The sequence below is a fragment of the Bombyx mori genome, chromosome 9 (assembly GCF_030269925.1).
Source record: "Bombyx mori chromosome 9, ASM3026992v2".
Lineage (NCBI taxonomy): Eukaryota > Metazoa > Arthropoda > Insecta > Lepidoptera > Bombycidae > Bombyx > Bombyx mori.
This window is the reverse complement of record NC_085115.1, coordinates 12,583,298-12,596,480: the sequence shown is the minus strand read 5'-3', so window position 1 is coordinate 12,596,480 and position 13,183 is coordinate 12,583,298. Positions and strand designations below refer to the sequence as shown.

The window sequence follows — 13,183 nt, the reverse complement described above, 5'->3', positions numbered from 1 at the left end:
TGTCTAGTCCTTCTGGCAATCGGTGTCACTTTAGCATTTTACTCGGAAACCATTTGGGATTTCACTGTTGAAATTGGCTGAGTTGGTTGGTTGGCTGAATTTCCATACAACGGCATTATGTAATATGAGAAAATTAAAATTATGGGTGGCTGAGCGCCAATTTGACGTAACTCACACACGTCACTGAGGAATAACACAAATATCTTGTACGTAGATAGATACGATCCAAAAAAAAAACAAGAACTTAATGTACAAAATGTAAATTACGTAAAGTCTAAATCGATTTCAATGTCGTCCTCGGATAAAAGCAATAAATAAATATATGTACGTTTCTTTTCTGTTGTGTTGGGAACAGGTTTTTGTTATCTGTCAAAGAAAAGATTGTTTCTTACGTTTAAGCGGCCCGCAACCCCATGGGCAGGTCAACTACCTGCGAGCACAGATAATGTCGGGTGCGCGATTGGAAGGGACCGAACTCTAGAGAGAAATTTTAGAACAACTTACATTTCTATAACGCGCTTTTATCGGCTTTATATATGTATGCTTGTTTGTATAGAACTGAATCTTTGAACGTCACTTGTTTCAACTTCAAGACGTTAGATTAACTTGAAAATTTGCACACGCATCAAGGACCGATGACACGACAATAATTTTATAGCTTCGCTCTAATATACTGATCAGTATTAACAGGATGAAAAAAATTTAATTAATTGCTATTTAAGCTTTCTTTTAGTTTTTAAATCACATATCTATACTAATATATAAATGTACACTGGTTTTTACGGATGTTCCGTTATAACTACTGAACCACGCATCCGATTGACTTGAAACTTGGTATCTATGTAGAAAATACATGTACTTAATGGATAGGCTAATATTTATATGAGTGTTGAACTCCCTACACCAGTTGCGGGGGCGTTAATGATGAGAATCTTTGTGGGGGTGAGAAATAATAATGTTAATTTTAAATGCCCAGCGAAGCGGACGGGGTACAGCTAGTCTATACTAATATTATAAAGAGGAAAGATTTGTTTGTTTGTTTGTTTCGAATAGGCTCCGAAACTACTGGACCGATTTGAAAAATTCTTTTTCCATTAGAAGCCGACATTGTCCCTGATGAACATAGGCTACTTTTTTTTTATTTTATTTTTTTTGTTTCATGTTTCCGAAGCGAAGCGAGGGCGGGTCGCTAGTATTATATAATCTTGAATAGAACATAAATATATTTAATACAAATAATTATGTACAAATTCCTCTAATAATTATTGATTGTTAAAGAGTTTAGCTCGAGTTACAAGCCTTACAGAAATACGCACGATTTAGCGCCTTTTTTTTTAAATATTATTTTCAACAATTTAGACAATTTGACGCGTGGCATTCAATAATTTTTTATATCATTTATTTCATTTTCGAGTTCATTGCTTAAAAAAAAAGAACGTCACATCGATTGCGTATGTAAACAACAATTAAAGTATAATGTACTGCAATGACGTCTTTATCTAGATTACAAATATGGACAAGTTAAGAACATTTACAGTTACAGCCGCTTGATTCATTCAACAGTATCTAGCTATGATTTATTCGTCATTACAACTTTAATTTATACAACAATAAGTGTGAATACAATTTACTATAAACGATTATCGCAAATTCACAACACTAGCAGTAGTCGAAAAAAAAAAAAAAAATTGCAAATTCGCTGACCTACTGACCCAATTGAGGCGTCCGTGAGTAAGGCAAGGTTAGTTAGACTCGTGCATTCAGTTTGTTATCACTCGCTTTGAATAACACCTTCTTTAGTTTATTAGCTCGCTATCCACTCAACGAAGCGACACGTAATAATATGGTAGGTACTAGAGTCTAGTAACTAGAAACTTATTTTGTTAGGTATTACGATATTTTATCGATCTCTATGGAGTACTATGATACTCAATGACTTAACTTTTGATACGAAACATGGTATTAACAGCCGCTTAGACTGGTAGAATGAACATGTTCTTACAACAAGGCCTATATAATTATTAATTAAAATATTTAACAAAGAATTAAATTCAACTTATACTTTAATGTATATTGAATGAACGACCTTGAGATGCTGACGGTAGCAATATGGGATCATTGTTAATAGATATGCGAAGGCTAGTTTTTAAATAGCCTATGCGGGCAAACCTATAATAATTGGCTCGCCGGGTCCTCATTGTCACAGCTGGCGAATGCGAATATGGCGAAATATTCCGAAGTACCGCCAACAAACTTAAAACTACCTTTACCGTTTACTCTCGTGTTTTTTTACTGTCATTACGTTATTTCCGACTTATCGTATACTTTACATTTTTCGTGTTCACGGATGATTGAAACACCGGAAGCAGTATGAAACTTTAATATGACGACAATAGAAAAACCCGAGATAATTATGTTTATGACTGCCGAAAACACTAACCACATATATATCTCACTAACTATATATGTATATCTCTTGAGACTCAAATCATCGCCTCATCTAAGATGCAGTTGACCCCGCTGAACTAAAAGTGCATCAAAACTGATCACCTTATAAATTAATTATATTCCGGCTAGATATATAATTTATATTATATACAGAATTTTGAATGTACATTGAAAATATTACAAAAAATATGTATGAATCAGTGTTTATTACCTACCTGACCCGAAATCATTTTTTTGTGTCGATTTTTTTTAATGCTCATTCGAGCATCACGCAAAAACTATTGGATCGATTTTGAAGAACATTGATGCTTACAAGTATACTTAACTTAGTAATCTGTACAAAAAATATATATGTGTATAATAAATAGATGACCGGTCCGGTTACCGTCCTCGCCGAACCCGTCGCCTGCGACGAAGGGCTCGGCGAGTAAATTACCTCATAGACATAGCCCACTGAGTTTCTCGGCGGATATTCTCAGTGGGTCGCGTTTCCGATCCGATGGTAGATTCTGCGAAGCACTGCTCTTGCTAGGGCCAGTGTTAGCAACGCCTCCGGTTTGAGCTCCGAAAGCTCACTTCACGCTAGGGCGACGCTGAAATAGTTTCTCAAGGCTATCAGCATAGGTAGGGAAAAAAAAGATGAGAAGCTATAGTTAGAATTTGACAAAGACGTAGTTTACCGTCAGTAACCTGCTAACGAGCAATGGACGCAAAATAAATACAATCACTGCGAATTCTCGCCTGTTTCTAAAAAAACAACATCTGAATTCAAGTAGGCTATGTGACACAAAGGCAACTTTATCTGAGAGAAAAAGAGCGATATAATTGTGGAACAATAGCCATATATTTAAATATCTGTTTTTCATTTGGAAAAAAAATATGCATATAATTTTTCGTATTGTCATTAGACAGAATGTTGGGTTGTTGAACTGTGTTTACCTTTGTCATTATCATTCATCATTGCGAAGATAAACTTTAAATGAATACAGCAATAATGATAAGGGAAGTTTCGTTGAATGCTATTTTATAGATAAACGCTTTTATCAATCGTCGTTTTGTTGTTATGAGCAATATAATAATTCTTTTTAATATTTTATTGTCGTAATGAATCGTGAATGAGTTAAGTGGTAGAAGTTTTCATCTCGTCCTATCGGTACGACGTGTATATGTGTGACAATATTGATCTTATATACACATCCTACGAATATGTATTTTAAAGAGGACTATTATATTCAGATGGCGAAGATCGAGCCACGAATCAACGTATTTTTGTTTCGGTCTTCGGTTCAGTGGCACGTGTTAGAATTATGCCTGTGTGCTTAGTTCGAGTTTTTTAACTTCTCGATCGCGTAAAAGTTAACTTAACGTAAAAGTTAAGTTAACTTAAGAAGTGGACGAGTGCGGACTGATGAAGTTCAAGACTCTTTTGATGATTTCTATTATTTTTTCTCCTACCTAATCGTTTGTAGCTTTAGGGGCTATTCCAACTTCACGCAGACCGGTGAGCTCACGGGCTCAACGTGAGAGAATTGCTAACACTATCCCTAGCAAGGGCAGTGCTTCGCTGAATCTACTACCGGATCGCAATCGCGACCCACTAAGAACATGCGACGAGAAACTCGGCGTTTATGCCTATAGATGACATTTCATTCGCTTACATTCCTATTATAATACCCATTTACAAATATACATTTCTTACTTGTTCATTCTTCTACTATTCAGTATGTTACTTCGAGAACTAGTGTTGCTATCTAATTATATTCTAATGGGGTAATAGGAATAATACTTAAATTATTATAATGAAAGGTTTTATTTGGTAATTAAGAACATAATAGGATTTTAATGCGATCATTACTTGTTTTAAAGTTATTAACAGGAACATGTTGACTGCCGTCTCTTGGATCAGAGGGCTCATCTATATGTCCTACGTTTCCTTCATATGGTAAACATAGTTCACCTTCAGTTTTTTTAATTAGTTAAAATCACACGAAAATTAAATATTTGTCTAATAATAGTGCGAATGTTTTTTTTTTATGTACAAAAGAAACCCGCTTGTAACGGTATCGGATGCCATTGCATACAATTGCGCCGAAATAATTTATTTTAAATGTTACATACAAATTTCGCATTATTCTTAAACTAAGTAAATGATGTGTAGTAAACGGTTTGGAGTATAATACATGATCTTATATGAATTACACCCTGCCCCTCATATTGCGCTAATATTCAATTAACATAAATTATATTTAAATACATTGTATAATAGTTAAGTAGAACATGTTAGCAGAACATTATTTAAAAAAAAAAGAGTATAATTTCCAAGGTTTTTAATTTAATTTCGAATACTTTAGTATATATTTAGGTCATTACAATTTCAAACTACACTTCTCGGTGAATAGCCAATGCTGACAACCAAAATAATTATCTTTTTTTTTTATTGCCTTTGTAGGTTACGGGCATACGGCCCACCTGATGGTGAGTGGTTACCGTCGCCCATGGACTTCAGCAATGCCAGGGGCAGAGCCAAGCCGCTGCCTACCAAATCTTACCTACCTATCTTCTAAAACTGTTCTATAATCGATAAATAATTAAGTCAAAATACTCCCTAAGAATTGCGTAATGATGTCGAAACAAGTGAAATTCTGCTGCAAACCGACTTGCGATGATAATGATGATTTGGAGTTAACGCGCGACCTCCTTACGCGAAACGCGTAACGGTATTGAGGTACCCCGACTGAGGCTGTGGCGCTTCGGACAGTGCAAACTAAAACTATGGCCGCTTGGAAAGTATTTCAACAGTCACTTTCTCTAGAACAGGTCCCAGTCTCGATTGAAACGCGAAAGAACGTGCTCACGCGGTGCCATCGCAAATCACTAGCTGTGCAAATAAGCGAAAGAATGTTGAAATACGTGATAGATGCCTGACCGGCTTACTCACAAAGCTATCCGACGGCGTGCTATTGAGATTGAGGTTCGTAGACGCTTAGACCAACCTTATTATAACAATTTCGTTGCAAAAAGTTCCTTGTTATATCGATTTTATTGAATTCGCATGCGTTTTTACTGAAAAGTGATTAAGACGCGCTGTGATAACATCTGTGACCCTTTTTCTAAATAAGTGATCATGTTATAATTACTTGTTCCGTAAACTAAATTACCGAGATCACAGCGTATTTTACGTATAGTTCAGCGGTTTTTTATCTGCTTAAATAGATAGAACTATACCACGCTAAATGAAGATTAAAATCGTGTTAAAATCCGTTTATAAGTTCGTCCTTAGAAATATGTACATGCGAATTAGGGCATTGCCCCGTAGAGATGAACAGTTTCCGTAGACAAATAAAATCAGAATGACTAAACTGAATACAATATTATAATCTAATATTAGATTAAAATGTATTTTAAAGTACCTACCTAATAAATTATATTATTTATTATAAAAATCCTTCCCCAACTGATTCTGTTATCATGGTAGTGAAAGGAACGTCTTATAAATTTTTGCCACGAGTTACATCGCTGTCATAAAAACTGGCAAGGCAATGACTCGGCAAAGGAATGAAAAAAAATCTCTGGTGTGCGAGCGAGAGAGGTTAAGAACCAAACAAGTGCGTTACCCCCGCGAAGATTAAACTGCACATTTATTTTTATTTATTGTCGATGCATAGAAGCGGTTTAGCTGTCGTCTCAAAGGTCGGAAAATAGAATTGGTATTAACCGATAATGACTTCATTTAAAATAAGGAAATTTTATTTCAACCATTACGAACACGTGAAAAGAATTTATAAACCTGCCAACACACATGGTACTATCATAACAATAATAACGTCGACGTAGAATCTGTAAATATTTTGTAAACTGTTAAAAATATAAAATTTGTTACAAATATTATTCTCTAATACATCTTTTTTCATATATATTTTCTGCTTTTCTGAGTACCGAATGTGTGGTAAAGATAAATTTAGATTAATGAGATGACCTTCACTATAATTCCGGCAATACATTGGAAGACGTGTCTGTCGCAAAAGTATAATATATCAGTAGCGAGATCGTTAAAGTTGACGACCATCCGTCGTCATCAAAAAGAAGTACGTACATTTTTTAAATAAAATGTATGTACACTAAACTTTTCTAACCGATACTTCGTGCAATATGCGGCCAGGTTAAATTGTTTGACCATGAGAGGACCATGAAGGTTGACTTGCTCATTATTTGTATTATACCCACATGACAACGAAATCTAATAAATAAAAAGTTGTTATATTAAAAGTGAAGGAATTCTTAGAAATAACTATCGTTTGGTTATATCACATAAAAACTGCTCAAACTCAAGAATCAAGCTGTTGAACAAGTGCTGACATTGCTGATGTGTGTGTGTGTCGAGCTAATAGGTCGACCAACCAAAACCAACCAACCAGTCAACCAGTCGCTCTCCCTCCCTCGCACTGTACTGTCCTCCGTCTGCTCCCCTCCTTCGCTCCTCACCTATGCGCCAGCCCGCGGCCCGCACTCCGCAACCCACCCGCCTGCCAGTCAGCGTTAAGTTGTCAAACTCTTTGCACGTATTGAGGTGTCGTTGGCATAGACCTCTTTACGTCATAGTTAATTTTGTGCTCATTTTAAAGCGAACACTATTCAAGTAAGTAGTTCGTGCTTTATCACTCAAAATCAATTGAACTTCCGTGATTATCATCGAAAAGTCATAAAACTTACTACCGCTTTTGTCTTGTTACAGGTACCTACTTGGAATTGGGTGTGAACCCAGATATGGTGTGTTGTTTCCATGTAATCTCAATATTGCTCTTTTATTGAGACAACATTTAGTGGAATATTTGTGAAGTTTATTTATTCAGTGTTTGTGACGCTACATTTGGATCGAAAATCTAATCACAATAAAGTGAAGTGTTAGCTGGCATCTGTTACTTTTGTGTAGATGATTATGCTCTAAACGAGCTAAGTGATTTGTGTTTATTGGATTGCTTGGATTCCTAATTGCTAAATGGCTAATGTAAGTAAATTTAGTTAATTATTTATAAGTCGAATTTAACAGTATAAATAATTCACGCTTTCAATCAGTTTAAAAGTTAAAAAAATTTCTTTAGTTTGAGTGAAATTATATCTCGTCAAACACCGAAATTAGGTCACTAGATATTTGAATACAGATTGAAATGAAGCCAATTTATAAATAACAATGCGTACATAAAGAATGTTGAACAATTTTACGAAGAAGTGATTATATTATTTTTTAATATGTTTGTTAAATTGAAAAATAGAATTCAATCTAAGGCTCAAGTTATTGAACACATTAAATTCTCAAACTTATTTAAATAATGGTGAGAAAAAAAATTGACTACGTACTATCGCAACAATTGAACTTAATAAGATTCCCGACCGGTTATAAAAATACGAAAATCAGGAAAAAAAAACTAACCGGTCGCGATGTCGAAACAACATAAGCGTTATAATCATCAACACTTATTGTTTGATAATTTCATTGTTGAGTTTCTTTCTTCACTCATTCAAATTAGTCATTGTGAATTGCTGAGCAAGGTCACAAATTGGTCACAAATGAGATATCGAGATCGCGAATATACGGACGCCATCTTTGAAAATTGACTGGCGCGCATTGTGGCCTCGTGTGGATGCTCACTAAAATTAGAAAAGGTGACATTTTTAAACATTTCTCACAATATTAACGTGTTTTGTTTAATTTATATCTCTAATATATAATTTAATCATGACAATTTTGTATGAGTTAAAAAAGTCTAAGAAGCAGATTGCTTGCCCTACCTCAATGTAGCTACCATTATCCGCGAAGACAAGGGATAATTTATCGAAAATAGTATGAATTATAAATTTTTATACGTAACTAACCTCCACTATTAAGTCTGGAGGATTCGATAAATAAACGAAATGTCGTCGTTTCTAGCTGAATCATACGAATCTAAAACTATTTGAAAGAACAGAAACTACAATTATTGCGTTAACTTCGCCGAGGTGAGAGCTGTGTGGGTTATTGAGTTGCCTACGTACAATACATGAGTGATAACTGGGTCAAGGCGCGACCACGGATGGCTTGCGCTTCCTACTCGCAGACACACGACATAGGAAGGCACTCATTAATCGAAGTAAACATAGCTATTTCTATTATTTTAAAAACCTAATACATTTTAGTGTATATAATATAGTAACCTCTACAGATCTATTTTAAATTTAAGGAGGCCATCAACTGACATTCAGTCACGTGAAGTTTTACGAGTAGAGTAGTTCCGTTTTGAAAAAATATATACAGATAAACAAATTATTGTCTATGAAACTTTTTTCGTTTAATGACAAATGACACGAACGGCTTATTTATGAGACGTAAAAATGTAAACGTATTCTTCGCGAACGTCCTAGTTTATTATCGTGGCACTTGTTTCATTTTAGGTCAAGGATTCCACTGATATATACATGAAAAGATAATTGATATCTCATATTATATACGATCCCTAAATCTGAATAAAATACGGTTAGAATTATATCGGATGGTTATATCAGTAGAACAATTCGTTAAGTAGTATGTAAACAAACGAAAAACTATATTAAGTGGTTGAAGATAAGAGCAGTTTGCACTAGTTCGTTCCCGTGCACCGACCTACATAGATACCGACTATCTTAGTACTGTACGATAACTGCGACCACTTTCTCTATGCGCTCTATTTAGTACAATGTCTTCACAGTTTTGTTTACCTACTCAACTAAAGATTGTCATACTGTTTTAGCGAATGTTAGTTCTAAATTAAAAAAAATTTAATCTCGATTTTGAAATGTCGAATTCAGTCCCAATTAAAAACCTATGGCTTTTCCTATATTTTGTATTTAGGCGACAATATATCCATGAAAGTTTATACACGACAGGGAGTGTTAAGTTTTGTGTCTACCTAAGCCCATGTTTTTCAGTGCGCTTGTAATTATGTTAGATTAAAATAACAGAATAGAATCGCGTTTAATCGCCTGTTGGTTAATACTTTATTCACTCATAAAAAGACCAAACAAATAAATAGACGATTTTACGAAAATAAATTGATATCTATTCAAAGACAAAGATTTATAATCGTTTTAATTCAATGACACAATTCTTTATTTTATATAATGACATCAACGTTCAAGGACACGTTAAAAATTCTATACTCTAGTGATTGGAACAGAATATCCCATCTCAACTCCCACCAAAAACTTCAAATAGTTACTAACATCTCCGAAATTTATTGATCGAGTCTATGTATATTTATCAAAACATGTGCTATAAATTATAAATATAATTATAGATCTGGCTTAAGCTTGATAGCGGTTTTAATGAATACGACATTAATCTATTGTACTCAATTCATGCGTCACGTCATGAAGACGGTATATCGTTCCAGTAAAATAATTTGAAATACCAATATGGGTAAGTAATGTAACATTGACTTTCACATTTTGTGGCGTGTGATGTAATGTGCACCGGCCTCCGCGCAGCTATTGCTATTAGGTAAATGTTGCACGCGGCAGCTTTCACCCCACTTTCACCTACCTATACTTCCGCGTTAAGACTTTTGCGCGTTGTGTTCTAGCTCTTTTTAAAATTATTCTCTTCTGTTATTATTACTGGTGGTAGGACCTCTTGTGAGTCCGCGCGGGTAGGTACCACCGCCCTGCCTATTTCTGCCGTGTAGCAGTAATAGTAATGCGTTTCGGTTTGAAGGGTCAAATTCAAATTCAATTGTAGATGTCTATGGGCTCCGGTAACCACTTAACATCAGATGAGCTATGAGCTAGTCCACCAATTTAGGAAATAAATAAAATGGAAATTAAAAAATATTAAAAATTTAACTATGAAACGTCAACGTGTTTAAAATTAATGATTCTATAATCATCATTTTCATCATTGTTTGTTCTATGGAATACGAAGTTGTGAATAAATAAATAAAAATGATATAAGTTTGTTATGTGGTTAATTTTCCTTATGGAAACAATTGTATTATTGTCGAAATAAATTCCGAATTATCCGAATGGTTCTTATTTCCGCGTACAATAATAAATAGTAGGCACGCGTTATTTCCGCAACGTTCGATATGCGATTACCACAATCAAGGTTCAATAAGTCTCTAACGTTATCTCCGGGCGATAACATTAAATGCCTCCTCTGACTCCCAACGAATACAATAAATTTAACGTAATGTTTGAATTATTTATTTATACTGGCGTCCGTCCGGTTGTCGACCACGATTCCTGCCACTTTTTTCTATTTTATCAAAATATGACCAAAACAAAACCGAAAATGTAATACATAAAATGAATGAAGTCTTGAGTCATTAGTGATTTTGGTCGAATGGCGACCACCAAGCGAACAGTGGTTAACTCGATTTGATTATTTTAATGGTCTTACAAACGAAGACTCACTGACGACAGGGAAATATTAAAAGTATCTGGAGAAAAGTTGGGGCGTCGTGCAGGAATCTTCTGATGGGTAGACTGATTATTATTTTTACTAGTGGTAATAGGTGGGTAGGAAATATCATCTTTTACTTTCGCAAAGTTATATACTCGTAATACAATTGAAACTTACACGTCGTGTCTCAAGGTATCTTGGGACTCAATTTGTTTAGTCCATGGGCTCCAATAAATCCTTCAATAATCGGTAGGCCCTGAGCTTATGTAACGTAGGTATCGGCTTGTCTATGGTATTACTAACGTCCGTCATCGACAGTGATCACTCACTCACGAGTGCCTTATGCTTTCAACGGTAATCAAAATAAATTTACTTCCTACAGTGGCTCAACGATCCGATAAGCATCTTGGCCTCCAACACGAAACGTCCATTCGTCATTCGTAAGGAACGAATGTAGATATCACGTCGGAACATCTAAAAATGAAATACAAATTTACTTAAGAAATAGTCTTATTATTGATTTATAAATATCGATAACCAAATTTATTTCTATAAGGAAACATCACGTAAGCTATCTTTGTGTGTGAGTTATTCATTGAAAACAAAAAAATGTATAGATACGGTTTCTTAAAACATATTCCACTGTAGTGGATCTTTTTTTGCTCGTTTGGATCCGTTGCAATCTGTGTGCTTAGTGCGAGTTTTTTAACGTTCTCGATCGCGTAAAAGTTATTCAAATTTGTATGCAGTTGGAACAGCGCCCCTAACGGCAAACGCAGGCACACGTTCCAACTCAATACAAATTGGAGTTAACTTTTACGCGATCGAGAATGTTAAAAAAACTCGCGCTAAGCACACTGCACTCGACCGCTGGGGTTCGATAGACAGACGTCTTTGGTAATCGTCGGTCTAACCATTCCCGATCCTGCATACAGAATAGAAAGCAGTCGACGTCGCCCAAAACACGTCATCTCGGATCCTCCCGATCCACTAACGGTACTTCTAGGTACTTCAAGCACCGGTCACCGTTCTCGTCGAACCCGTCGCTTGCGACGAAGGGCTCGATGAGTAAATTAACTCTCAGACACAGTCCACTGAGTTTCTCGCCGGATCTTCTCAGTGGGTCGCGTTTCCGATCCGGTGGTAGATTCTGCGAAGCACGGCTCTTGCTGGGGTTCGTGTTAGCAACGTCATCAGGTTTGAGCCCCGTGAGCTCACCTACAAAAGTTAGGGTTACACTGAAATAGCCTCTCAAGGCTCTCAGCTTAGGTAGGAAAAAAAAAAAGAAATAAGACGTATTTAATCTACGACGAAATCAATTAATTAGGCTAACGAATGTAATTGAAAGATTTGAACACGAAACATGCTTATCGTTTTCAAAATGTACCAAATCGAACACAAAGTAGGTTAAAATCCGAATTAATAAACAGGCTGTCGCACGCTGGTTTAAATGTGTCGTTCTTAAATTATTTTCAGAAATTTTCGAGTTATTAACTCAATAGTATTAGGGCTGCCTATTACACAAAAGCACGGATGTACAAATTATATTTTTATACTACGTAAATGAAAGTATTTTAGAAAATGCCAACGTCAGCAGATCTAGCAATGAACGTTTAAACCATTTTCTTGTAGCTGTTGAAAGATAAAATTTTCGGAATACCTATTATTACACTTTTAGCCTTATTTTTTATTTTCTGTCTATCATTATACGCGTCGTTTCTCGAAGTGATATTATATGTCGGGATTATAATGCTTACATTCCTAACACAAATAATAAACACCGTATTATTGAATTTCTTAGAATACAAAGTTGCACACACACACAGGTTTCGACATCGGTGACTCATATTTATCGTAAACTTGGTTTTATACCCCAAATTTGTTCATGATAAGTCTATACGTTGAATCAACATAGGAAAGGTGTTAACTCATGGCAAATAGGTTTAACTTTTTATTTAAATTACATAAGACGTGTTAAGATCACGCGGAGCGTAGACTCGATACTGAACGTCCATTACGAAAAAAGGACTCGTTATTTTCTTTCTAATTACTTAATTGTATCATATTTACATACGTATTATGCATACAATTTAAACACAACTGCTAATAAATTATACAATCAATACATTGCTTGTAAAACCAACTAAAAATGGGGAAATAGTTACAAAAAAAGATCGACTTCATTATTCGATAAAAGGTTATACGTACTTATATAAGTAAAACCAGTGAACAGCGTACGACATTGGCCCGGTGACCGATGTTGCAACTACTAACTCGTTTGCAGTTCGTTCGTTTACACAATTGCATTTGAAATGTACTACTGTG

General features: G+C 35.2%; 1 protein-coding gene across 3 annotated transcripts in view; it reads left to right on the top strand.

Annotated features, from left to right (window-relative positions):
- Positions 1-13,183, top strand: part of LOC101735345 (uncharacterized) — a 62,456-nt gene that overhangs the window by 21,243 nt on the left and 28,030 nt on the right. The window contains exons 1-2 of one of the 3 annotated variants that reach the window (XM_004931106.5): positions 6,708-7,084; positions 7,181-7,453. The exons of 1 other annotated variant lie outside the window; for it this stretch is intronic. The gene's annotated coding sequence lies outside the window, so the exon portion shown is untranslated. Of the gene's footprint in view, positions 1-6,707; positions 7,085-7,180; positions 7,454-13,183 lie in introns of those variants that run through there. One more of the 3 variants, XM_012694726.4, reaches the window with a different exon arrangement.